A 24,340-nucleotide genomic window follows, 5' to 3' on the forward strand; every position below is an offset into this window, starting at 1 on the left:
CTCATACAAGCTCTGCTACTAAGTCGCATTACCTATGGGACGCCGTATGTTGCACTCAAACCAGCTGAATTGAGAAAACTTGACATATTAGTACGGAAAGCCTACAAAACGGCCCTTCATCTGCCAACCTTTACGCCCACACAAAAACCCCTCGAATTGGGTACTCACAATACCGTTGCGGAGCTTCTTGAAGCAAAACGCACGACGCAAATCCATCACCTTCGACTTACTCCAACAGGACGACACCTTCTCGGTCTTCTGGGACATGACACCCTAAAAGCTCAGGACACGCCCCACCCGATCTCCATTTCTGTGCGTCAACGAATTCACATCGCCCCAATCCCGAGGCACATGCACCCAATGCACAACAGGGGCAGAAGACTAGCTCGTGTACGAACGCTACAAAGAAGGCTTGACAGAGATCCACACGTCCGATATACAGATATTGCGTGTACTCACCATGACCGGCGTACCACAATTGTGGTTCTCGACTCTACGGGTACCACGATGACAGCTGTCACGTATCGCGGAATCTCCTCGACTACCACTGAATCCATCGCCATAGCTCATGCAGCTACCACACACCGCAGTGAACACCCCATCACGATTGTTAGAGACTCTATCCAGCAATGCCTACACTACCGTCGTGGACAAGCTCCTCTCGCAGCTATTCTCCTTCTGCAAAAGCTTCCCGCTCAGCTATTCATAACAATAATATGGACCCCTGCTCACACTGGCCTGCTGGGCCATGCTGCAGCCCGCGAGATGCACAACTCAGCATCCGAATGGTCAGCCACGGAAGACATCACCACCGACCCCCTGACCACCACTGAAACGATTCTCACCCACTACAGGCACCTCCGCTACAAATATCCTCCACCACACCCCTCCCTCACACACACGCAAGCATACACCTGGCGACGCCTACAAACAGATACCTATTACAACTGTACACGACTTCACCACATTGCTCCAACGCTCTACCCGGAAACCTGACAACCATGCAATAGGGAGGCGAAGCTAAAGTTTGCTGGGAGAGTGCAGCGCTGATTCTATCGCGAAGCGGCGTCCTTTTCGTTTCGAGGGAGTCAGGGGAGTTCCCGCCGCCGGCGGCCGCTTTGTTCGCATTCGTGAGTAGGGGGGCCGGATGCCTCAGGCGGTGCAGGAGGACAGAAATGGGTCTGGAAGTGCGACAGCGTGCACACCGAGCTGCAAGTGCACTTGTCAGACGCGACGGAACGGGCCGGCGGGCGTCTGCTTCCATTCGATACCGCCGAAAAGCCGTCCACCAAACGGGTCGCGATGTCTGAGGTGGTGAAACTAAAAGCCAAGGGTCGCCCACAATATATTGTTGCGTGGTCGGCTGCCAAAACAGTAGCAAGAAGACGAAGAATAAGGATCCACCCGTGAAATTCTAGATTCCCTCGAAAAGTTTACCAAAAGGAAATAGGGCAAGCATGGATCACTGCGGTTCGAAAGGCCAAGTAGGTGGCACATTTTTTTTTTGTGCTTCCCCACTTTCAGTTTGTATTTCCCGTCTTTGAAAATGCAAACTAGCGTTCTAAAATGATTCTGAGTCCCTGGCTCCTTTTTCTAAAAAAATGCGGGCTGCCAATGATTGTTTCCCGCTATAATAGGTGAACTTGGGAGTTGTTCAACTGGAGCCGTTCGATAACGTGCGTATACGGAGAGTTGATTGCTGTTCGTGCGTTTTTTTCCCTACATTTGCTAATAGTAATTAAAAGAGCTGTAAACCGCATTGCGAAGATAGCGGGGACGTCTTTGCCTACACCATGACTCTCGGAAGAAGGCTCCCTCAAAATTCCTTCAATGACAAACAAAATGGAAATTGGTTATCAATGTGACGAGTTGATGTATTTCTTTTTGTTATTCCCCCCCACTGTAATGCCAAAAAGACGCTGTGGGTACCAAATAAAGAAGAAAGAAGAAGAAGAAGAAATGCGGGTTTGTCAGCGCACCCCTTTAATAGCATGTGCCTCTTTGATGTGTCTCTCATATGAGGCAGCTGATCATTTCAAGGATTATAAATAATTAATTAACGGGAATAAATCACGTCCATGTCCCATTTATTGTAAGCCTCAATGTTCCTGTAGTCCATAAAATCCAAATGTTCAAAGTGCGAACACGTGAAGAAAGTACGGGTGGTGAAAGGACGGGTGGTGAAGAAAAATGCGCTCTCACAAGTTTCACAGCTGTCACCTGGACGACAAAAAGACAGCAGCCGACGACCACCCAAGAGCCCGTTTCATCCTGTGAAACCACCGGGGCACTCGGCCGTTCGACTGGCGCGTAGCAGACGACGCGTCTCTAGCAGACGACAAGACAAGCGCCGGTAAAAATGGGCCCAGTAGCTACTCTACGTGAAACCAAACTTGCTGGGCACGTGCTAACGTGCATGCTTTCATGAGTCGAAAGAAAATTTTATGCGAACCTCATAGCAGCGCGAGAAATGCAGCACGCGCGCAGCGAAAAAAGCACGCGCCGAAGCGGCGGCAGCCCCCGCGTACTCCCGCGGAGGGGAGAGTGCAGCGCCCTCCGGCGATCGTTCCGTAGCCTATACCCCACTGGACACTTTCCATCTTGTCATTGAATGCCCGCACTCTCCACCCCCTACCTCCCCGACTGACCCCCACCCCTTCCCGTGAGCAGTGGGAGAGGTTGCTGACCAACTCCGACCCTGATGATCAAGCTATGCTGGTCGACCGGGCGGTGACGGCGGCGTCCTCTCGCGGCCTCCTGGACATAGGAGGCTGACCACACCCCCTTCCCTTACCTCTTTGCTCCATAATAAACGTTAGTTCATCATCATCATCATCATCATCATCATCATCTCTTGCCAACCTCAGCTGCCACCCTAATTTTTATAATACAGCCAGGTGTTTTTATATTGCCGCGAACAATGCATTTGGTTTGTTTGTTTATGCTTTTGCCGACCGGCTGCGTCGGGCTGTGTTATCCGTGGGCCAAGTGAAGCGCGCGTTCCATTCTTCATGCCGCACGTGTTATCTCCTTTGATAGGGGAGTGTATCAAACTAACGTCACCAGCCAAGAATAATCTTCTTTGATCTGCAATGTTCTGGATGTAAATCGACAGTTCGAGAAACACTCGCGCCGAAAGATAAGAGCCTGCAGTGCAGACGCCTCGGTATTCGACTCTACGACGCTCGCCTGCGCATGTCATTTTGTTGACTGCTGCTTCGTCGCCTGTGTATTCTTTGAGTTTTTGTTAGGGGAGCACAAGTATAAATCATTTGTATAAATCATTTTTGTATAAATCATTTGTATAAATCATATATAAATCATTTTTCAGTGTTTGTGTCATTTTTGAACCTCTTAGATTGGTTCAATGTTCGATGTTTGTGTTATTTTGAACCTGGGTCATTTTTTAACCCTCGCATTTTAGGGATTGGATAACCGTTGTGCGCCTTTTGTGTACCCTTTTTTTGAAACTATGCATTTCGACATGAATGTATTTGTATTCGCATTTTTTTGGGTATTGCTGTTTTTAATGTTGCAATGTGTTCTTTTTTTCATTGCGACCCCTATGTAACGCCCGTAAGGGCCTTTCGGGTAAATGAATAAATAAATAAACTTGTTTTCCTTGAAGAAAACTGCGTCGTCTTTGGTTTCGGGACAATATCTGTTATGGGCAATATTTGATATCTTGGTTGTGACCTTTATAAGCTAAGCGTCAAATTGCGCAGCATGTCGTCATAGCTATACGTGCAGCACGTCAGTGTTTGCTTACGTTTTGCTCACGCAAAAAACATTGCGAATTCACCGTGAATTTATGCAGTCGAGAATAGGGCCCCTTTTATCTAGTGTCGCTAGTGTTGCCTTTATTTTGCACGCGTTTTCGGATCAGCAGGCTAGACGAGGGGCTTACGAAAATTCAATGCGCACTTTCACCCAACTTCTTCGGTATATGAAAAAAAAAATGACCCCGATTATTATTGAAGGAAAACAATATTTCGTATATTTGCACTCCTGCACAGCGCCGCGTTTGAAAAAGAAGCAACCTATGTATTTTAGGCAATACCAGCTCCCGCCGCTGACTTTATATGTTCGTATATATGGCCCACAAGCGACGCTATTATCTGGTTCGACTGTTTAGCGTATTATTAATCGCTTGAACCCACGAGTTGTCCGTGACATGCGGGGAGTCGTGGATAAAGTGCAATAATCATAATTCATTATTATTAACTCTTCAGGTCATTACTTGGTCTTTTTCTAAATGAAGTTCCAAAATATGTATAGTGTAGTCCATATTTTGTGTATTTCTTCAGTTGACCATGATTGGCGTACTGTACAGGTTCTTCCGCACTCAACAGGAGCACAGATGATAACTGATTATAAGAGAAGCATATCCTGGCGTATCCCGGTGGATTTTCCAGCGTCGCTTTCTTGACGTCGATTTTTTTTAAGGTGTTTTCAGCACCTGGGGTGTTGCATACTGTTGCAAGAAGCATTCATGCTATAGCATGAAAGCAAAGTGTATAGTATGCACTCAAAGACAATCCCATGGTTGAGTTTCCCTACAATGCACGCGATAGACCGATTCATGCAGCAGCTGTGAAATTTCCACGAATGACGACGATTTGGCTCAAAACTTTGCTTTGTCAAGTGACATCAAGCAATGCAAGTATGGCGTTCTGCCTTGCGCAGCGCCACTGCGCAGGCCAGATTTTTTGATCAAGTGGTACGCGCGTAGCTGTCATTCGCCGAATTCGCTTTGTTAGCGCCATGGATTGGCCATTATAGTGGAATGGGATGAAAATGAACCACAGGATGGCTTTAGATTGCAAGCGAAGCATTTATAAGCTTCTAGCACTGATATAATTGGTTCGCACGGTCGTCCACAGGTTTAGCTGGTGCATCACATTCTAAAATATTCCTTCGAAAAACTCTTCAAACGATTGTGAAGGATTTAGGTGCCTTGTTAAGCTTCAAAGAAATTAAGCAGTTGTGACTAAAGTCTCTTACACCAATGCAGTAGGAGACAATAAGTGAGTAAAGCGTTGCTCCAGCTAAGACTGTGGGTAGCTGTAAATGTCAACTTTTTTTAGCGCAAGCAGATATTTGAGGCAGAGCATAAGTACATAAGATAACATTACACATTTTGTTTAAATAAATGTGTATGTAGGACTGGTTGGAATCCTGGTTTAAAAAACGGAGTCGAAGAGGGGCAAGATAAAAGCAGAACAAAAACAAATCATGAATAAAAGATTACCTCGCGCTGGCGCGAGAGGTGCGAGACGCAACAAAAACAAAACACAAAGAAAAAAAAAACTCTGGCTAGCACCCTCGGCTCGTGCGGTGTTTGGTCGTCGTTTTCTTGAGCAAAACCTCAATAATGGGGACACCGTGACACCGCAGTCGGCAGCCCGAGTTACGGCTTTCCGAGCCCGGCCAGGGCGGGATGACCATTCCACGGTTCCAGTCTCAGTACCTCCATACAACATCAGCATTTTTGCCACCGTTCTCTCTCTCCTCCGCGCATAACCACAACCGAAAAGGAGGCAGCAGGAGGGAAGGGAGCCTACTCCAGAAGACAACACACATACCCCCTACACGCCGTACACCCCGAAATCTAGCCACTACGCCACCGAGGAAACGTTGCCCTATAACACATCCCATGGGCCTGTGCCGAGACTAGGGGAGTCCCCGCAAACCGCAGTCTAACGACCGAACAGGGGCAAGCCGTGTTCTCGAGAGCGGCACTGATACATTGGCACAGACTGGTCGGGAAGGCCCGGTCGACAGCAAAAGCTACAAGGGGCATTGGAATAAGGGCTCCTGTCACCTGGGAATACGAAGATACACTTTTTGTCACCAATACCGTTTGCCTCCTCTTCCTCAAGCAAAAAAAAAAAAAAGACAAACTTACGGTCACGTGGCTGACGGTAGCGGCGCCGACGATGACAGAGCTGTAGAGCGAGCGGCGCGGAGGTGGATTTCCTAGGGAAGTGGCCCGCGGGAAAGCAGCCAGGGAGGGACAACGCCGCATTATTATTTTAGAGCAAAAACTTTCTTAGTACCACCAATGGCGTCCTGTCAAAAAACTAACGCATTTCCCTATAGACCGGTTGGTAGAACGAAAAGCCCCGATAAGATCTCTGGACACACGGCGCGTGCATGAAACCGGGCTTTCACTCTGTCAAAACGGTTGCTCGAAAATTGAGAGAAAGGAACGCTTCTAGATAAGTCACTACACGCATCGGATCACGAAGAAGGAGTACCACTGCACACCTCTATCTCATAAACCACGTATCGGCACACATTAGGATCGTTCGTAGATGCGTTTGGTTCGTCCTTCGTTTACGATTTGGTTCCTTGAAGGTTTGACGACCGACTGGACGCATTTTCAGCGAAGGTTGGAGGCACTTTTTTACGAAGTGTTAATGAAAGAAACCTTTCGCGCTTCTCTCAACTTTCTTTCAATTTTGTAGATGACGCCCTGAGTCCTTTTCGTGTATCGTATACACGACTACCGTACTGCGGGGTTTCTGCAGGGATTTTCATCTTTTCTTTTGCAAACAAAAACTTCGACAAGTAAAATTTAAAAAAATATTCATCTCTAGAAACAAGATTTTCCAATATTGCAGCAAGTGCGGCAAGATGGATGGCACTCGCCCAAATTGTTTCATCTTTCTTGCAGTAAAGTCCATCCTCGCTGTCTTCCGTGGCTTACAATGCTTCCTTTCATTCTGAGGCGCTTCAGAGCGCTTCTATTTTAGTTTTAACAGTGAAAATGTTTCATAATCTACAAAAAACAGAGCGATGAAGCCAAAGGGAGTTATATATCCCGTATATGCTGCGAGAAGCTAATTGTGGAGCGCCATTTTTTGCTGGCGACAGCGCACACCTTTCCCTGTGCTTCCACGTGCGAAGAAATGTAGAAAAGCTTACGGTCCCCTTAACATGACGAACAAAATTGACGTAGTCGCGTTCGTGTCAAGTATGGCGGCGACTGTGCGTTGTCTCGAACCCCACCCGTGTGCGAAGGAGTTTTTTTGGCAAGTACAATGCAGCAAACACAATAGAAACAAATGAGCTTATCTAATGATGTACCCTATAGAAACAAAACAATCTCATGGGCTAAAACCAAAGTCCTTCGTTAGGATTAAAATCCGTATTGTTTTTCCTCAGGCCGGGGCTTATGGAGCAAGCAGGGCTACGGTAAAAGTAATCACGATAGCGTGTACACACTGATATACGCAGCATGGAAAGACCGAGCGATAGCTACTGGCTGTACACAACTCTGGCGAGACGAGAGAACGTTTTTTGAGCTGGGTCAGAAGGGGATACCACTCGAGTGACTATAGTCACGTTCAAGGAATGTTCGCAACCAACGGTGGGTAAAGCCAACCGTTCGTTTCATGCGAGGCGCTGTGGCTCAATCAATATGGACTTATTTTTCCAGCCGATGCCACTCTGTAGTCATTCTGAGAGCAGCCCAATGAGCTGGTTTTGCCCTGCAAAAAGAAACGAATGTTTTTGTCTGGACGAAACTGTCATCCCCCAGTCTGTAAGATTAGACTTGGATTTCCCTGCGTGCTTCGTCGTAGTGATTTCTTGTTTGTCCACGCTTGCAGGTTGGGAGGAAAGATGTGGGCCACTATCGATTGTTTGTACTCTTGTTCTCAAGTATGGTCGTCTTGCGTGCATATAAATCGTGTATGCTCCCGTGTATGCACACCTCAACGCTTCAATGATCTTAATTAACGAATTGGTATGTTGCTGAGTTACACTCCAAAGCAGGTCCACCAGGCAGCAACAAACGTAATCTCAAAGCTTTTCCTGCAAAAACGAAAGACGGCCTAATGAGAGACTTGAACTCCGGCCTATCAGATTATCTAGTTCCTTGGGCACATCATTAAATGAAATCGTCTTTTATTCTCGTATTTGTGACATTTCATGTGTCAAAAAACTAATGACGTGTGAAGTCATTATTTTCGGTCTCTTATAATAAAATACCAATATTAAAGAATGGTTCGGCAGTCTTTCTTTCAGGATTAAGCTGCATCGGAAAGGTTATGGAGAGAATGGTGCTGGCCCGACTCGAATGGTTTCTTGAGAAAAACAACATTTACCCGGATGTCATGACAGGATTCCGAAGAGGACGATCCTCTATAGACAGTGTCATCGATCTGGTGTCTTCAGTGGAGCAAGAAAGAAACCGTCGCCGAATCGCGGGCGCATTGTTTTTCGACATCAAAGGCGCCTATGACAACGTGCTCCACAGTGCGATTATGGATGCTCTAGAGATTGTGGGAGTAGGCGGCCGACTCTATGAGTGGATTTCCAGTTACCTTACTGGTCGGACAATCTTCATGTCCACGTCTGCCGGCGACACAGGACTCCACCAGGTTAATCGTGGTGTTCCACAAGGAGGAGTACTGAGCCCCACCCTCTTTAATATTGCCCTAATCGGTCTCGTGGACGAAATGCCTGAAGTCGTCAGAGTCACTATGTACGCTGACGATATCTGCATCTGGACTTCTGGTGTAACTCGACCGCAGCTGCGAGCCCGTTTACAGCGAGCCGCAACAACGACGTCTCGGTACTTGTGCCGTCAAGGCCTGAGTTTAGCGCCAGAAAAATGCGCCGTTCTTGCATTCACCAGAAAGTCGATGCTCCGGTATCCTATCATTATTGAGGGGACTCTGATACCTTACGTCACGCACCACAGATTTTTGGGAGTGACTGTAGACCGCGGTCTGTCGTGGACGAAACACATAGCCTCGTTGAAGACTAAACTTGCAAGCCTAGTACATGTTCTTCGCTTCGTGGCGGGGATGAGATGGGGTCCATCTGAGAGCGCTCTTCTCCAGTTGTACCGGAGCCTGTTTTTGGGGCATCTTCGTTACGGCCTGCCAGCCATTTCAAACCTGCGAACTTCTTCCCGGCGCACATTGGAGGGTTTGCAAGCACAAGCCCTCAGAATATGCTTGGGGCTACCACGATGTACCTCTACTGTGGGCACAATTGCCGAGGCACGTGTTTTTCCAATGGATGCACTTCTTTTGGGCGAACCCCTTCGAGTCTACCTTAGATGCTTCACAAGGCATGAACACCATCCATTATCGGCTCTTCCTACTACGTGTTCGAGAAGTAGTTTTGCGGCAGCCATTTTGCAACACCAACATAAGATCCCATCAGGTTTCACCCCAATGGTGGTTTCCCAGAATCCTCTGTGGGTACTATCAAAACCATCAATTTACCTTTCCATCCCGGGAATTGGGAAGAAGTCCTCTTTGCCATCAATAGCCCTCAAACAGTTGACTCTAGCGTTCTTGACAGACAAGTACGCCGGAACTGTACATGTATATACTGATGGCTCTGTGACTGCATCCCGGTCCACCGCGGCTGTGGTAATTCCAAGCTTATGCGTTACCCGAGGATTCACACTAAACCACAAGACAACTTCTACTGCCACTGAGTTGGTTGCCATACGGGAGGCGATTCGTTTAGTCTCCCGTGAATCACCTCAAGCTTGGACCCTGTTTTGTGATTCCAAGCCAGCACTCCAGGTCCTCAACGGAGTTATGAGGCAAGGACCTTATTATGCCCTTGCTGCGGAAGTACTCGAATTATGCTCATTGGCACTGCAACAAGGACATGTCCTCACCATTCAGTGGGTACCAGGCCACTGCGGGCTAGCTGGTAACGACTGGGCTGACCAGGAGGCGAAGAAGGTTTCTGCAAATGCAGATGTTGTACGTCTGCCCTTCGCAAGGACGGACACGACCGCCCTTCTGTTTACCATTCTCCGCCACGCCTCGGCGAATCACTGGTCCCACCCTGACAATCGTCATAGAAAATTACACCGCCTGGACCCCGACTGCAAGTTTCGGTTACCTCCTGGTATTCAGCGAAACTACGCCACGCTGTTTCACCGACTACGGCTTGGCGTAGCCTTTACCCGTCGCTACAAGCACTTCATTGGCTTTACGAGTGACCCCGACTGTGAGACATGCCATGTACCAGAGACTATTTCGCATGTTCTTTGCCACTGTCCACGCTATGCGCAACCTCGAGAACAATTAGTGAGAACATTGGCCCGTTTGGACTGTCGTGTGGTGTCGGAGGAAGTGCTGCTGGGACCTTGGCCAGACGCGAAGCGTTCCTACAGTGCATTTAAAGCTGTGCTGACATTTCTGCGCAGCAGCGGCCTCTCAGAGATATTGTAGTTGAGGCCCGTCCGACTTAACTTTAACACATACACCGTATCGGTATAGGCATCTTCTATACATAGCCCTTCATTTATTTCTCCGCCATCTTCATCTCTCTCGTCCTCTATCGACAATCTTTCCTCCACTTTCCCTTCCCACACACAGAATAGCTGGCCAGATATACTACCGTCAGGCCGACCTTTCTGTGTTTATTTCATTTCAATAAAATTCCTCTCTCTCTCTCTCTGCTCGATGGTTGTTCTGAAAAAAATCTAGCGTTATATATATTTTACAAGGTAGTTCCGAGTTGCCTTGTTCTGATATCTGCAGTGGTATGCGTAGTTGCTTACTGCCATCTTATTAATACGACTGTTTTGTCCTGTGTGAGGATCTAGGTTCTAGGTTCTAGTTGCGAAACTAGGTTCTGTTTCGCATTGGCATTGCTAGCAGTGACTACCTGCCGTTAGCTTTTGACTCAGACCCGCCGCGGTGGCTCAGTGGCTGAGGCCTTGTGCTGTTGAGCACGAGGACGCGGGTTTGATTCCCGGCCGCAGCGGCCGCTCTTCTGATGGAGGCGAAAAGAAACATGGCTGCGGCTTAGCTCCGCTAACATTGGATATGCAAAGCAAAAGCCTGGCTTAGTCTGGTTGAGTCTTCATTTCGCTTTATTAAACTTTGATTTAGCTGTATTGCCGACCACGTCTTAAAGCAGTTCGGTTCCGTGCAACGCTTACAGAAGGAGGCCGGGCGAACGCGGCGTTCATTAATGGCGAACGCACCGTTCCTCTTCGCCGGGCGCGAGACGAGTCACGTTGCTCGAAACGACCCAGCGTCGCATGCATGGGAGGCTGCGGGGCGTGGTTGGCTGCCTCGGCCGCAGCGGCGGTGGCGACCGCTGTCGGCGCCCGCAGGCGCCAACAGCGGTCCCGGCAAATCCCGCGCTGCGCTTCGAGGGGTGTGTCGCCGGGGGTGTGTCTCCGGCCAAAATGTCATTTGCGCATCTTCCACGAAATCGCTGGACGAAAGTAGTAAATCTTTGTTTTAAAAACTCCTGTATGTACGAGCTCTAGATTTCGGCGCACGTTAAAGATCCCCAGGTGGTCCAAATTGATCCGGAGCCATCTACTACGGCGCGCCTCATCGCCTGCGTTGCGTCGGCGCGTCAAACCCTACAATCAAAACAATCAATCGAGCTTTTGACTCAGCAGCCACGAGCTAGGAGTTGCTTTAAGCCACTTTTGGCACTACAAAATAGTTAAGTTTGCAAGAGCACTGCGTTGAGCCGTACAGTAATGCGCACAGATAGCTTATTGGTGTTTATGACACGTGTCTTCAGATCGTTACGTGCTAGCAGATTTAAAAATGGCAGTATGCTTGGTCATGCAAACAGGCCATGCGATAACATGTAGCGAAAATTACATAACATATCATGTTGACGTGCGATAACAAGTTGACATATGCCCTGCGATGTCACGTAAAAAAACGGATTGCACGGGCTTCCTCGAGCATAGAATTGTCGTCTCACTAATTCGTGTACGTAGTGGCAAAAGTGATTGTGGGTTCGTGCTTTGGCGTCGCTTCTATATATGGCATAGCAGCATTGGAGCAGTGCACGGGCCGCAATTTCTAGGCCCTGCCCGATAGAGACATGGCCCACGCCCGGCCCGGGCCCGAGCAGTTTATAATAATTGAGCCCGAGCCCGGCCCGAGCTCGGCCCGAGCCCGACGAATTTTTAAAATTTGAGCCCGAGCCCGGCCTGAGCCCGACAAACTTCTAAAATATGAGCCCGAGCCCGGCACGAGCCCGTCAGAGTGTTGTTAAATGTCATCCCTGGTCCCACAGGATATTAACATGAACTTGAAGAAGTTTGCTGTTAACCTAAAAAGCGTAAGCACAAAGCCAATGCGATTGATTGATTGATTGATTGATTGATTGATTGATTGATTGATTGATTGATTGATTGATTGATTGATTGATTGATTGATTGATTGATTGATTGATTGGTTGATTGATTGATTGATTGATTGATTGATTGATTGTAGGGTTTAACGCGCCGACGCAACGCAGGCGATGAGGCGTGCCGTAGTGGAGGGCTCCGGATTAATTTTGACCACCTGGGGACCTTTAACGTGCGCCGAAATCTCGTACACACGGGCGTTTTTGCTTTTCGCCTCCATCAGAAAAGCGGCCGCCGTGGCCGGGAATCGAACCCGCGACCTCGTGCTCAGAAAGCGAATACGACTTCTATAGATTTAAATTTCCTTTAAAGTTGGACCGAACTTTGTACAACTTATCCTCACTTAGAAGCTGTATTTTCGGTAGTCGCGTAACTTCATTTGCCAGTCTTCGAAATCAAGGCACACCGGAGGATACCTTAAATGATTCCGAGTAAGTGGATTTTTTTATTATTGCAATTCTTCAACAGATTGCACCTTTCGTTCTTCCATTCCTTGCTGAAATTTGATCAGACGATGCGTCCGGTTTCAACATTTGATTTTTGTCTTTCCCTCTAGTTACGTTGGCAGCATGATTTTATCTGCGCTTCGGTTCTTTCTTGCCCTTTAGTCATGGCTCTAAAAATTTTTTTGCGCAAAAAAATCATGGGCTCTGATTAGAAAATTGGTTCTTCAAACTCTGCACACACTGCGAAATCCAGGTCACGTTTGTTCTGTTTGTTTTAGTTTGAAAAGGAGAGAGAAAATACAATCATGTTGTAGTCTGTGGCTGGAGTGCCCTCGTTTTCTGGCCCGCTCTCTCCCACTAAGCTGATGGGATCCAGACGTTTCTTTTATTGATGTGAAGGCTTTCTAAGTGCAATCGTCTTTTCATCATATCTTTTAACGGCGCGGTAGTGAATTAGCACTTCCTTTTTTTGTTTTTACTTTACCTGAAATATAAACAAGAAAACCTTCTCTTGCCAAAAATTTAGAATTTGCGGCACAGGATAGCCGGGCCTCATGGAACTGCCCGTGCCGGATCGGACCGGCACAGCCCGACAAAATGCGTCCCACACTGTGTCTGTTGCAGGCATTCAACAAAGTCTTTCTTCCTTCCTTCCTACCCGGCCCGAGCCCGGCCCGCGGGCCGGGCCGGGCCGGGCTCGGGCTTTCGGGCCGGCCCGGGCCCATGCACTGCACTAAGCAGTATAACCCCCAAACGACGCAGAGTTCCAGTTTGTGCGCCCGTGTCGCATTATTTATGGTCTGCGGGGCTGCTTTGGAGCTGTTTTGAGCATTTAGAAATGACAATTAAATAAGGCCTGTTATTTTCGCGCCTGGGGCTGCATTGGCGCGGTGCCCATTACGGCATGTGTAACATGCGCGCTTAGCCGGCTTGTAGCTTCCAGAAAGCGAATGAGCCGGGTGTGTTTTGTATGTTTCTTTTAAACTTATGTCCCCAGTCTGGCGGCATTATGCGATGTTTGCGGACTGCTTATTAAGGTGTCATTGCGAGTATGGCTGGTGCGTCGCAAGCTAGGCGCCCTTGCTAGGCAAAGCTCGCCAGTTTCATTAAAGGCTTTATTTTCTCTCCCCCTCTCTCTCTCCCGCCCTTAAAGCAACCTCGCTCGCCTCGTGCACACGAACGTACTTACACACGAGGTTTTATGTCTTTTCCGGGAGCGATGAAAGTGCTTCGCATATGCCCGTGTCGTTGTTTGTGCAGTTTACGAATCGTTCCGAGGTTTCGTACGCCTGGATGGAGCTTGGGGAAGGTGTTTACGCCTTTCTTGCTCGGCTGCGGTTGTTGGTTCGGCGCTGTAAGGTTATAGCGCCGCGGTTTCTTGCGGCGCTTCGGCAATGTTCTTTGGTCACTTGCTTCGTGATTAGCTTTCTGCAGCCTTGTGCGACGCTCCGGAAGGCTTGCTCGCTTCACCAGCAAATGCCACTGTCTCGGCAGCCGGAATTTCGTTCCGTAACTCAGCGCAGCACTGGCGTGCGTATTGCTCACACTGGCCTCGGGTAACGGTGTTGTTTCTGCGGCGCAGATTGCCGCTCCGCGGCAAACGAATGGATCGTTGGAAAGCGTACTGCTGGCTAACTAACTTGGCGTACCGACATTTGTCCCACGGCGACGTAGGTTTCAAATCGAAGCTTTCTATGTATCACCGGTTCGTCCGTGAGCGCCGAAAACTCACTGCAGGAAGGCCAACTTTCTCTGACGATGATGATGAATGATAGTGGGTGAAGTGAAAGGAAAAAAAAAACGCTTCCGGTGGTGGGAATAGAACCAGGGTCCCTCGCGTTATGTAGCCGACGTCTATCCAATCAAGGCAATTTGAAACTTTTTCTTTATTGTTTGCGCCATTCCGAGTTTGGATTTGAAAGAGGGGTGCATGGACGTGCAAAATTAAACAGAAAAATCAGGCGCCCCTCCGTCTAACGACAACGATGGTTGAACGCGGAGCTTTAATCGCGCGAAATCAAATGGTGAAAAGTCTAAGTCAAAGCCGCCGCGATCAAAGTCCAAACTGCGTGCGAGTCAAAGTCACTTCTTTCACCCAACGATGTTGCGCTGGAAACGTATACATGTCGTCCCGTACATTTGTGGGGCCCTTCTGTATGCACGCTTCTCGCTTTTTCGCATACCAATTTTCTCGTCTTTTTTTTTTTTTTTTTTGTAGCTTCGATTATCGTTCAGCGGTCGTGTGCGGGCTTTGGAAGGCGCATTTCTTGCTTGCTTTGAGTAGCTACGTTCTTGTTTCAGTGTCCTGGGTTATCGCTCCGCGGCTCTATGCACGGCTTAGGCAAGTCGTTCTGAACACTTTCGTCGTAACTAACGTTTAACGTCGGGCCTCTGTGTGCAGCGCTTCTAATAAGAACATTACTTGCTGGGATCGCGTAAGCGTCTTACTTCCGGCGACGTAGATAATTGCTCCGTTGCTATTATGGTGTCGCCTTGACCAATGGCGTACTTAATTCGGGTGCCGGTCTCGTCTGAGCAGCCTAAATCTCTCCTAGAGGCTTTTCGCGGCGTTTCGCCAGCCGCGCTGCCCGCTTCCTTCACGTACCGAGGGTGTTGTTTCTTCCGCTTCGATTATCGCCCCGGTAATATATCGGCGGCGCATTGAAAGAGGCCTCGCTCATTTGCTTGACAAGATTGTTGTTTATGCGACCTATAGTACAAAATCGCCGCTTTGTTCCACGGTTAGTCATTAAACTTACGCATATTGTGTTATACAATCATTGAGTGTAAAGCAGATTAACAGGAAAAGGTCATATCGTCTTTTCATCACCGCAACAACGTGGCCGCGCAGCCAAACGCCTGCACACACGCTGTTGGTTCACGGAGTTTTGTGCTCCATTGAGGATTCTCGCGTGCATGTCGCAAGGCGACCTATTTTGGGGGGTCCCCTGTCTAAATTAGCACAGAACAGTAGCGAGATATGACGTCAAATGCCCGTGCATTTTAGGGCGGACTTTTTCGTCGCATATCCGCGTTCACAAGCAATCTTTGTGATTATGATCACTTGGGCTAGCAACATTTAGTAATATCCGCTCAAATTTCTTCATTCAAGCATGCAATTAAACCAACCTTAAAAGCTATTAAACCAGCAATTAAATTTTGATTATTCATTTTAGTTATTTAAGCTGAGACACCCCAGCCTGTATTTTGCTGGACAGCTCGTTTTAAATAGATTATCATAGGATATGACGTCTTTCTTTCTTCAAAAGAAGTTTCACTTGACGTGCGGGACGCGTTTGTAGGTGCGAAGGGAAGAGGGTTACAAACGCTAAAGCACCCGCTTGTGCGGCATTGGTGAAGAAGGTCTGGCCGATTCATGTGTGAAAAAAATGCCCTTGTAACGATACGCCCAAGTAACAAAACTAGCTGAAATGCTAGGCGCCTAAAATTTTGATCGGGATTCATACCGTATCTTGCATTACAATGCCTTATTGAGAAATTTTTATATCATCTGGATCAACTGGTTATTCCAGATGGTTATTTTTTAGCAAATTAGGGGGACGCCACTGGCTTTCAAAAGTGAAGATCTTACCGGCACCACTAATATGAGGGCATGAAAACATTTATATGTCATCATTAAGTTCCTGGGGGTCGCGCGTCATGCGTCAGCGACCATCACTTTCTATTTAGACTTGAAACGTGGGTGGTACGGCAGTGGAGGCTTCCGTGCGGGAAACTTAAATTTGCCTGCCCAAAACAAGGAAGCGCAAATTAATCCAATTTTAACTGCCACAGGAGGGTCACACAGCACGCAAATATATGCCGAAACCTTGGCATGCGCAGCATTTTGCGGCTATGGCATATATTCGTTGATATGGCTGTGCTAAAAGTCAGTTGAAGTAGTGCCAGTCCCGGCGATTTTTTTTTTTTCTTCTCCTGAGTACCGTCTATTCCGCGCTGAGTCTTTTGGGTTTAAAATGAACGCACAGCCGCGAGTATCAATAAACCCCCTTTTCAGACGATGTGATGGGAAGCCGTAATGCGAAACTCGAAGCGTAAGAACCCGTAGGTCAAACACACAGGCGTAAACAACAATCGGCGAAGTACCTTATATTGTAGTGTACCTTATACTGTAGAGTACGAAGCATTTTATATCACATTTTACGTTACAGTGTAGGGCTCCGGGTTAAATTCGAACAACTGGGATGGCCTTTAACGGGCTCTGAAATTGGACACACCTGCGGTTTTGCTTCCTGCCTCCATAAGAAAAACGGCCGCCAGGGTTATGGTCAAACCCGCGTCCTTAGGGTCAGTAGCACAACGCCTTTGCCGCTGAGCCACCTGGTAAGTCAGGCGCTAGAGATTTTTTCCCGGTACGCGAGACGGAATTGACTTTTTATAATTTTTAATTGTAATTCTATTATTGGAGCTGAAATTGGAAGAATATTTTTCTTCGAACATTTGAATTTGCGGAAAATTAAGAACGCTTTCTATTGTGTAAGGTAAACGCATTCAGTTCCTATGGCGCGAAAAAGTTTAATTTGCTTCGGATAAATCGAGAAAAAAAATTTAGGCGCCATGCACTAAATAAAGATTGCAAACATAAGACAAAATTTGAGCATAATTCGAGCAGGCAAAGGGCAGTGCCCCGAAAACTCTTCTTTAAGGCCCTCCTGCCAGTGTCCTCCACCCCAAAGTAGCGATTCTTTACTTCCAGTGCAACATGACGCTACGATGGGGTCACTGAAAATGGCCCGTGGCCAAGCTGAATCATCTGCTGGCCGCCGTCATTCTCCGAGTTCTCGCTGTCGGTCACCGTGATTGTTCGTTCGGGTGCACTGTGGCAAAGCGAATCCACGGCACTGAAGTAGGGGTGTGCGTATCGGGCCATTCTTGTTACTGTGCGCTGCCAACACAATTTCACGCCCAAGTCCCCAACCGATTCACGCACGGTTCGTGCAAAAATTTCTTAATCCTTGATAATGGCATAAGAACAAATGAAGACAACCACACATATGACGGGTAATTTGCTTGAATAGTACATTTCACTTCCCTACAACTTCGGCTGGCCCGTAGCTGTTGCTAAATGTGGATGACGAAGAGGCGCGAGAGACAAGCAGCAAGCGAAGGGGGAGTCGACTCGGAGAGTCGCAGCGGCCGCGTTATGCCGGAGATATATCTGTGACTCGCATACTCGAGCATGAAATTGACGTCAAACAAGACCCACGTGCTAGGCCCGTCAAACGAGTCTCGCCCCTCCATCCCCATGTCTACTCCTCACAAACCCTTTTCTAAGCGAGCGCTATTTCCTCTTTCTTTTTCTTTGTTATGGCTGCACAAGTCAGAAATTTTGGCCGAGTGTTATTCAGCTCGCTACACGTCGCCTGCCGTGCTGCGAGTCGACGAGTTAAATTCGAGAGACGTCGTCGTCTTGCCGAAGCGCCAGTGCAGCGGAGCATGCGATAAGCGAACTAAGTGCGTTTGGGGGCGTCGGGCAGGGGCGGAGGCGCGAACAATCGCGCTTCCAGGTCACGTCTGCACGTGCGCTCACGGATGACTTGGCGCCAGCGCCCTTTGTGGGCCGCCATGTGAGCACTCCGGCGCGAAGCGGCCGCCTTTGTCGAGCCCCTTATCCCCAAGCCGCAGACATGCAAGCCCGGGAAAACGAGGATCAGAGCTCGCATGTAGACCACGTAATGAGGGAAAAAGGGTTCGCGCGTCGCAGATCAAAGGCCAAGACACCCACGACCATACCGCGCGTGCGTTACAATTTTCAAACGCAGTTAAAGAGAGTGCCGTCGTTCGTTACACCACCTTGCTCCCTCCCGGAGCACTTAGCACTCGCGGGCCATCATGGGAGCACGAGGAACACGCTCGGAGTAATTGGAGCGTCGTGTGCTTGCTACCGGTCGCTTGCAGAAGCTTTCCGAGCTCTTGGCCCGAACAACACTTGCGCAGCGCTTAAGGGTGAAACGAAGGCGTTTCACCCTAAAGACACCGACACATGCTTCCTCCTTTTAAACGAACGGCTCGGAGCTCTCTACGGCAGATTTCTCACCCTGCGAAGAATGATGCTCTCGAGTGCATCCCCGAGAATTGAACGCTACAGGAGCTTCGCAAATTTGAACATCGAACACACTCCTTGGCCTGTCGCTTTCATGCAGCCGAGCGGAAAAACGATACCCACGTTTACGGGTAATTACAGGAACAAAATTTTCCGTGCCCTTCAATTTTTTTTCCAAATACAAGAAAACAAGGAGAGCCAATAAATCATCACGCGTACAAAAAATCGGAAGAACGAACATTTTTCCGGCTTAGCCCATATTTGTTAAAATGAAAACACTCGAAAACATTACAAACCCAAGAGCTATTCACCAATGTGGCAAAGTACCTTTACACCGGGTGTTATTCATTTCATCATCATCCCCACCATTGTCGTGGTCCTCATCATCGTTGTCGCCGTGCGATGACGACGCCTATCTGGGCTCAGTGCGGGACGGAGGACTATCCGATACCCTGGCAACCGCTCCTTTGCTGCGTTGTTTCACTTGGTCCTTTTCCCGGCAATTTTCTGATCTCATCGTTCCGATGAATATGAGTCCTCCCCTACTTCTAGCCCCGTCTCTCGAAATCAACTCCATTACCCTTGACCGTCCACAGGTGGTCAGTTTTTCGCATCACATGCCTGGCGCAGCTCCAGTGCTTTCTCTAATGTTAGCGAACACGTCTTCCACCCGAGCTTTTCCTTTAATCCAAAGCGCTCGTTTCCTGCGCATAAGCGTTACTCCTGTTCTTTTAATTTGTACGCTTGGCTGACGCACATTCTCATTCGAAGCTTATGCACCATATGTCACCTCCAGGAATACGCATTGCTTCAATACTTCTAATTTCAGTGACAACGGCAGCCTATTATTCATTGTTTGCAAGTGCATGCAAAATGCGTCCTAGCCCACAGTAATTCTACGCGTTTTCTTTGCCGTGGTTTGGATGAGCACTGACAAGTTATCCAATACGTATCCACCCCTTCTGGTGCTTTATAACCTAGATTGAAGCGGATGTTCCCTGCATGTTTATTTAACACCACTTTCGGATCATTCGTATTCCACTTTAGCCCTACGACTGAGCGTTCTGAGTGCAGTTCCTTTGCATGTCGCCGCCTGAATCACTGAACAAGACGATGCCATCCGCAGATCTCAAGTGGCTCAACTATATAGTGACTCACTCATATCCCTGACTTCCTTCTCCCTGTCAAAATGTCTAACTACCATATCTGAGCATGCTGTAAATAATTGCGAAGAGATGGGGCCTCCTTGTGTGACGTCCCGGTTCCTGATAGGATCTTCGCACTCTTCTTAGAAAGATAGGTGAACGTCTTCTCTACTCACCGTTCTTTCAGTGCTTCCACAGCTGTGGCGGTGTCTACTGAATCAATGGCGTTTTCGTAATGTATGGATGCCAAGAGGTTAAATATACGCCGCCGATTCCTCCATCACCGGGTTGATAGCGTGAGTAACCATTCCCAAATGCGACCTGTCGCTTCGTTTGTTGAAACTCTATATGGAATGTCGCTTATGCGGATAACCATCCTTGATTAGCAACTTGTATACAACAGAGAGTAGGCTGATGGGCCTGTAATACTTTAGCTCTCTCACATCATCCCTAAATTCGCGAATGAATAAAATTTTCATTGAACAACAAATGCTGTTAGGGCGCCCGGCCGCTTAAGGGGATCCTTAGCCCGGGCCCCTTTTACCCGGGCAAGCTGGATCCTATGGTCCTTACTGATCGCCTGCGCTGTCCACAAATGTATTGAGGTGTAGCGGGTGGGTTTCATATCTCGTGTTTGCTGGCAGTCCCATACCTGATGGTAGATGGTATAGGGTTCCGGGTGATGAACAGTACCTAGCTACAGGTAGCATGCCATTGAGTTGGATAGATGGTATGGTGGAGTATGCGTTGGGTATAGGTAGTGGTTCCAAATCGTCTGATGGTGGTGGCTTAATCTTTTGTGCGTGGTTGGTGTGCAATGGGGCAAATTCGCCGTTTATGTCGGCAATGGGACAATATGTCCGTGTAACGCAGGGCCGGTTCTGTATTAAGCGCGAGGAGTGATGCTCTTGTAAGCTAGAATTGCTTGGAAGTTTTCCATGCCTCTGGTATTTTTAAAGTCTTGAGGCATTCTGAGAATAGTTTCGTAGTATCTCCTAGTAACCTTTCGATAATGCTGTAAAATTCCTCCACGCTCCCGCTTGTCGCTTTGCGGATCAAGAAAGCTTCCTCACACTTCTACCTCGAAACACAGAATTCTTTCGCCATTCAACACCTTAAATCCCTCACTTGTACCTCCAACCTCGCTTAATCCTATAATATCCAGTTTAATGCCTGAGAGCTCCTCTAATAGTATATCTCAGCTGCCCTCGCTCAGAGTTCTGGCGTTAAACGTTGCCAGGCTCAAGTTAAACTGGTGGCCTGCCCGAACCCACAGATCCTTGGCCGTATGAATGACTTTACCGCCACCGTGGTGGCGTGCGCTACAGCTGTGGGAGAGTTTTTTTTTTTTTTTTAATATAGAGTTTTGCCTGTTGGAATGGGCAGGTAAGGTCGGTGAATTTATTCTTCTGATCAAAGGGAGGCTGCGGCCGAGTGCTACACTAAGGTGGCCAGATCCTGCACTGGTGAGGGAAGGGTGCTTCTTTCCCATGGAGCCTTCTGGTATGGTTGCACCCACCTTGGGTGGCCTCACTGGTACCTGCGGGTGTCATTTTCTATCGAACCAGGCAGCGCTCCCAACCTGGTTATGTGCTATCGACTCCCGGTGTGACACCACTGCGGCGGTTCGCGCGGCGGCCTGGAAGAGTTATTGTGTCTGTTATCTTGTTGCGATCTGTAAATGTGTACTAGGGCCCTTTACACCACAATGAAATGGTAAAATAAAGTAGGGTACGATTTCAACAACAAGCTGCAGCCCCGAATTCGAGTTCTACGCATTCAGTTGAGGCATTTGTGACGGGTCACGTGAGCGGATGACATGTCCCATCGGAGCATCGCTATTTTGACTATAACATTAGCTACGCGGACACCATGAAGACGGGTTTGTTATTGGTGTCACAAAGCAGAGTTCGAGTCGAAAGTAGTCCCTACTGGCTATCTGGAAGCATACGCACCCGTTTGGCTCTTGAGTGCTTCACGTATTCAAAAAACGTGAAAAGAAAAACTTCGCGAGAACTCTGTTCCTGTTGGACACTCGTTAGACCCTGTAGCAGTGGGCGTCCGGTGTGGAGAGTAGGGAGATGCAGGAAGGCGCCAGTTGAGAGCTGCTTCAAATTGAGCGCGCACTGCGCGCTGAGAAGAAGGACCTCGAAAGGAAAATCTGGGTGGCACATCGAAATGGCTCGGGGATGCCTTCTACGTATACACAAGCAGAAAAAGGTGCCCCCTCTCTCCCCTTTCTTTTTCGCTGGTGGTCCGCTGTTTCTTGTTTGGCTACGCAGAGGATGGCCGACAGAGACCCTGAGCCGTGTTTACGAAGGCAGTGCCGCTGCATAGAGTGCCTACGTGTCGCAGTTGTTGCCAGGCAGGCGGAAACGCAACGCTGGTGTGCGGTGAGTCCGCACCCACAGACTGCAGGCACGCTACCGAAACGGCTGGCCGCCTATCAGCAGCACAGCGCCTGTTGTCTCTTCAGAGGCCCCTCCTCGTTTTCCCCCTAGCTCTCGGGGCCTCTCTCTTTTGATTTTGTTCGGCTAAACGATCTGCAGATCCATAATTTGCAGGCGACTCGTGCAGCAATTGGCTGTGCCGTTCTCAGCTTGAATTATTCATGAGGAAGATTGGGAGGAAAGGCGCTCTGGCAGATAGAAAAGCCGGAGCCATTCTGCCGCCGCCGCCGCTTCTCTGTTGGGTCTTCTGGGACCGGCTCCTGAACAGCACGCTTCGAAATACCAGCGCCGCAACATTCACGTGGGCGTACGCTTGTCTAACATGAAAAGCAGCCGCCTGCCATAGGCCCCGGCCTTTTTAGCTGCACATAATTATCTCTTCCTGAGGCCCTTATTTCTTGTGCAGCTGACGCAAAAAGGTGGGGTGAGTTTTATGCTGAACCTAAAAAGTTGCAGGAGAACGTTCTTAATGGGACAAATGTGTCAACAGAAGAACGTCAGGGGTATCGGTTCATTGAAGAGGCTGCTGTAAGCTGAATTTAGGTGCTAAAAAAACAATCGTATCAGAGCACTCCGCTACGAAGACGGAAGAATGAATATCATTTTCATGTCTGGTGTGCGGCAGCCAACCAATTTCCGTTGCGATGCTGCTTCCACTACTTTCCAATATATTGCCCTTAACTGCAATTAGGACGACTGCTAAAATTCCCTTTCCCTAAGCTGCGCTTCCTAAATGCACTTGTTACCCACTGAACTGGAATGGAGGAGCGAAGTCTCACTTCCGGGAAAGGCAGCGCCTAACTTTCCGTAGAGGTGGCGGGAGTGTGCAAAAAAGGCACTACCGCGTGCCTATAAGAGGGAGGATGTGGACAGTGCGCACGTTTTACGATGAGCGTAGCTGAAAGCACCATCTGAGTGCTGCGTCCAAATGCGCGGTTAAATCTTGTTGTCCTTAGACTAACAGATGTGGCAAGGTCTTCTGTTTATGAGGACGTTCATATACGCCTCGAGCGCGGCCTGTAGGGGCGCCACTGAAATCCCCCTAGCGGCCCGTTTCGAAAGCAGGCGCGGGAGTCGGCGTCCGGCTCCCAAGGGCCGCCGCTGCTTTTGCGGCACGTCCACGACTGAGATTTACCGTGTGCGGGTGTTTGAAATCCATGTTTATGTGAAGCAGTCACTCTGTTCGCAAATGAGGCGTGTTTACGAGAGTGTAAATGTTTGTGACGCGATCTTAGTGTGGTATATTCGGTCTGTATAAGCGCCAGGTATGTGTCACAGGCCAGCGGCGCGGAATCGGCGTGTGATGGAGCGGACTGTATAAAAAAAATTATATATTTATACCTGAATTTACTAGCAGTGTCTCCGTAACCACTGGTTCCTCAGATGTTCATGCTGCGGCTATACACAACGATTTAAATTGTTTTTGTGCGCTTACAGAATCAGCGGGGCACTCATAACTGACAGCACGCCAGTTACGTTTGCCAATATTATACCTCAGATATTGTTCACCACCATTTACAAGCCAGTTTGTGTTAATTTCGGGAATATTCAACAAACGTACAATAGACAAAGCATAATTATACTCGGGGATCAGCACACGACAAAGTCGTCTTGTCGTGAGGTGAGCGCCCGCAAACATTCATCTGCTCCTCTGCGAGCAGCGCTGAGACGAGCTTAGAATATAATCCGCGTCCGCGACTAATGCTTCTTCGAAATATCGCCATATGGCACAGGGAGCCAGCAGAATAAAGCGTGAACTGAAATCAGAGGGCCTTATCACATACCACTGTCTTCCTACGACACCTTTCATCGCTTGTTGAACAGCCTACCCTGTATACTTCCAAAAATGTGGCCGCCGTATGATCAGCTGTTCGTTGAAGTAGAAAAACAAAAGGAAAGTAAACGCGAGATTTGTGTGTGTGTAATTACTAAAACGTTCATTGCTTGATTCCGCTCCGCATTTGTACACAGCGTCCCCCTCCCCCCACCCCCCCCCCCTACCGATGTCTCGCAAAATAGCAGTGCATTTCGCGTATAGTTGGTCTAGTGAACCCTACCTAGCTTAAGTTTCGACGAACGTC

At 48.4% G+C, this 24,340-nt stretch overlaps 1 protein-coding gene across 1 annotated transcript in view; it reads right to left on the reverse strand.

The window, feature by feature from the left end:
- The window catches only part of LOC144153661 (uncharacterized), a 207,492-nt gene that overhangs the window by 157,980 nt on the left and 25,172 nt on the right, over positions 1-24,340 (reverse strand). The window lies entirely within an intron of this gene.

This window comes from Haemaphysalis longicornis, unplaced genomic scaffold (genome assembly GCF_048455015.1).
Source record: "Haemaphysalis longicornis isolate Haplotype H1 unplaced genomic scaffold, Haemaphysalis longicornis Haplotype H1 scaffold_1, whole genome shotgun sequence".
Taxonomy (NCBI): domain Eukaryota; kingdom Metazoa; phylum Arthropoda; class Arachnida; order Ixodida; family Ixodidae; genus Haemaphysalis; species Haemaphysalis longicornis.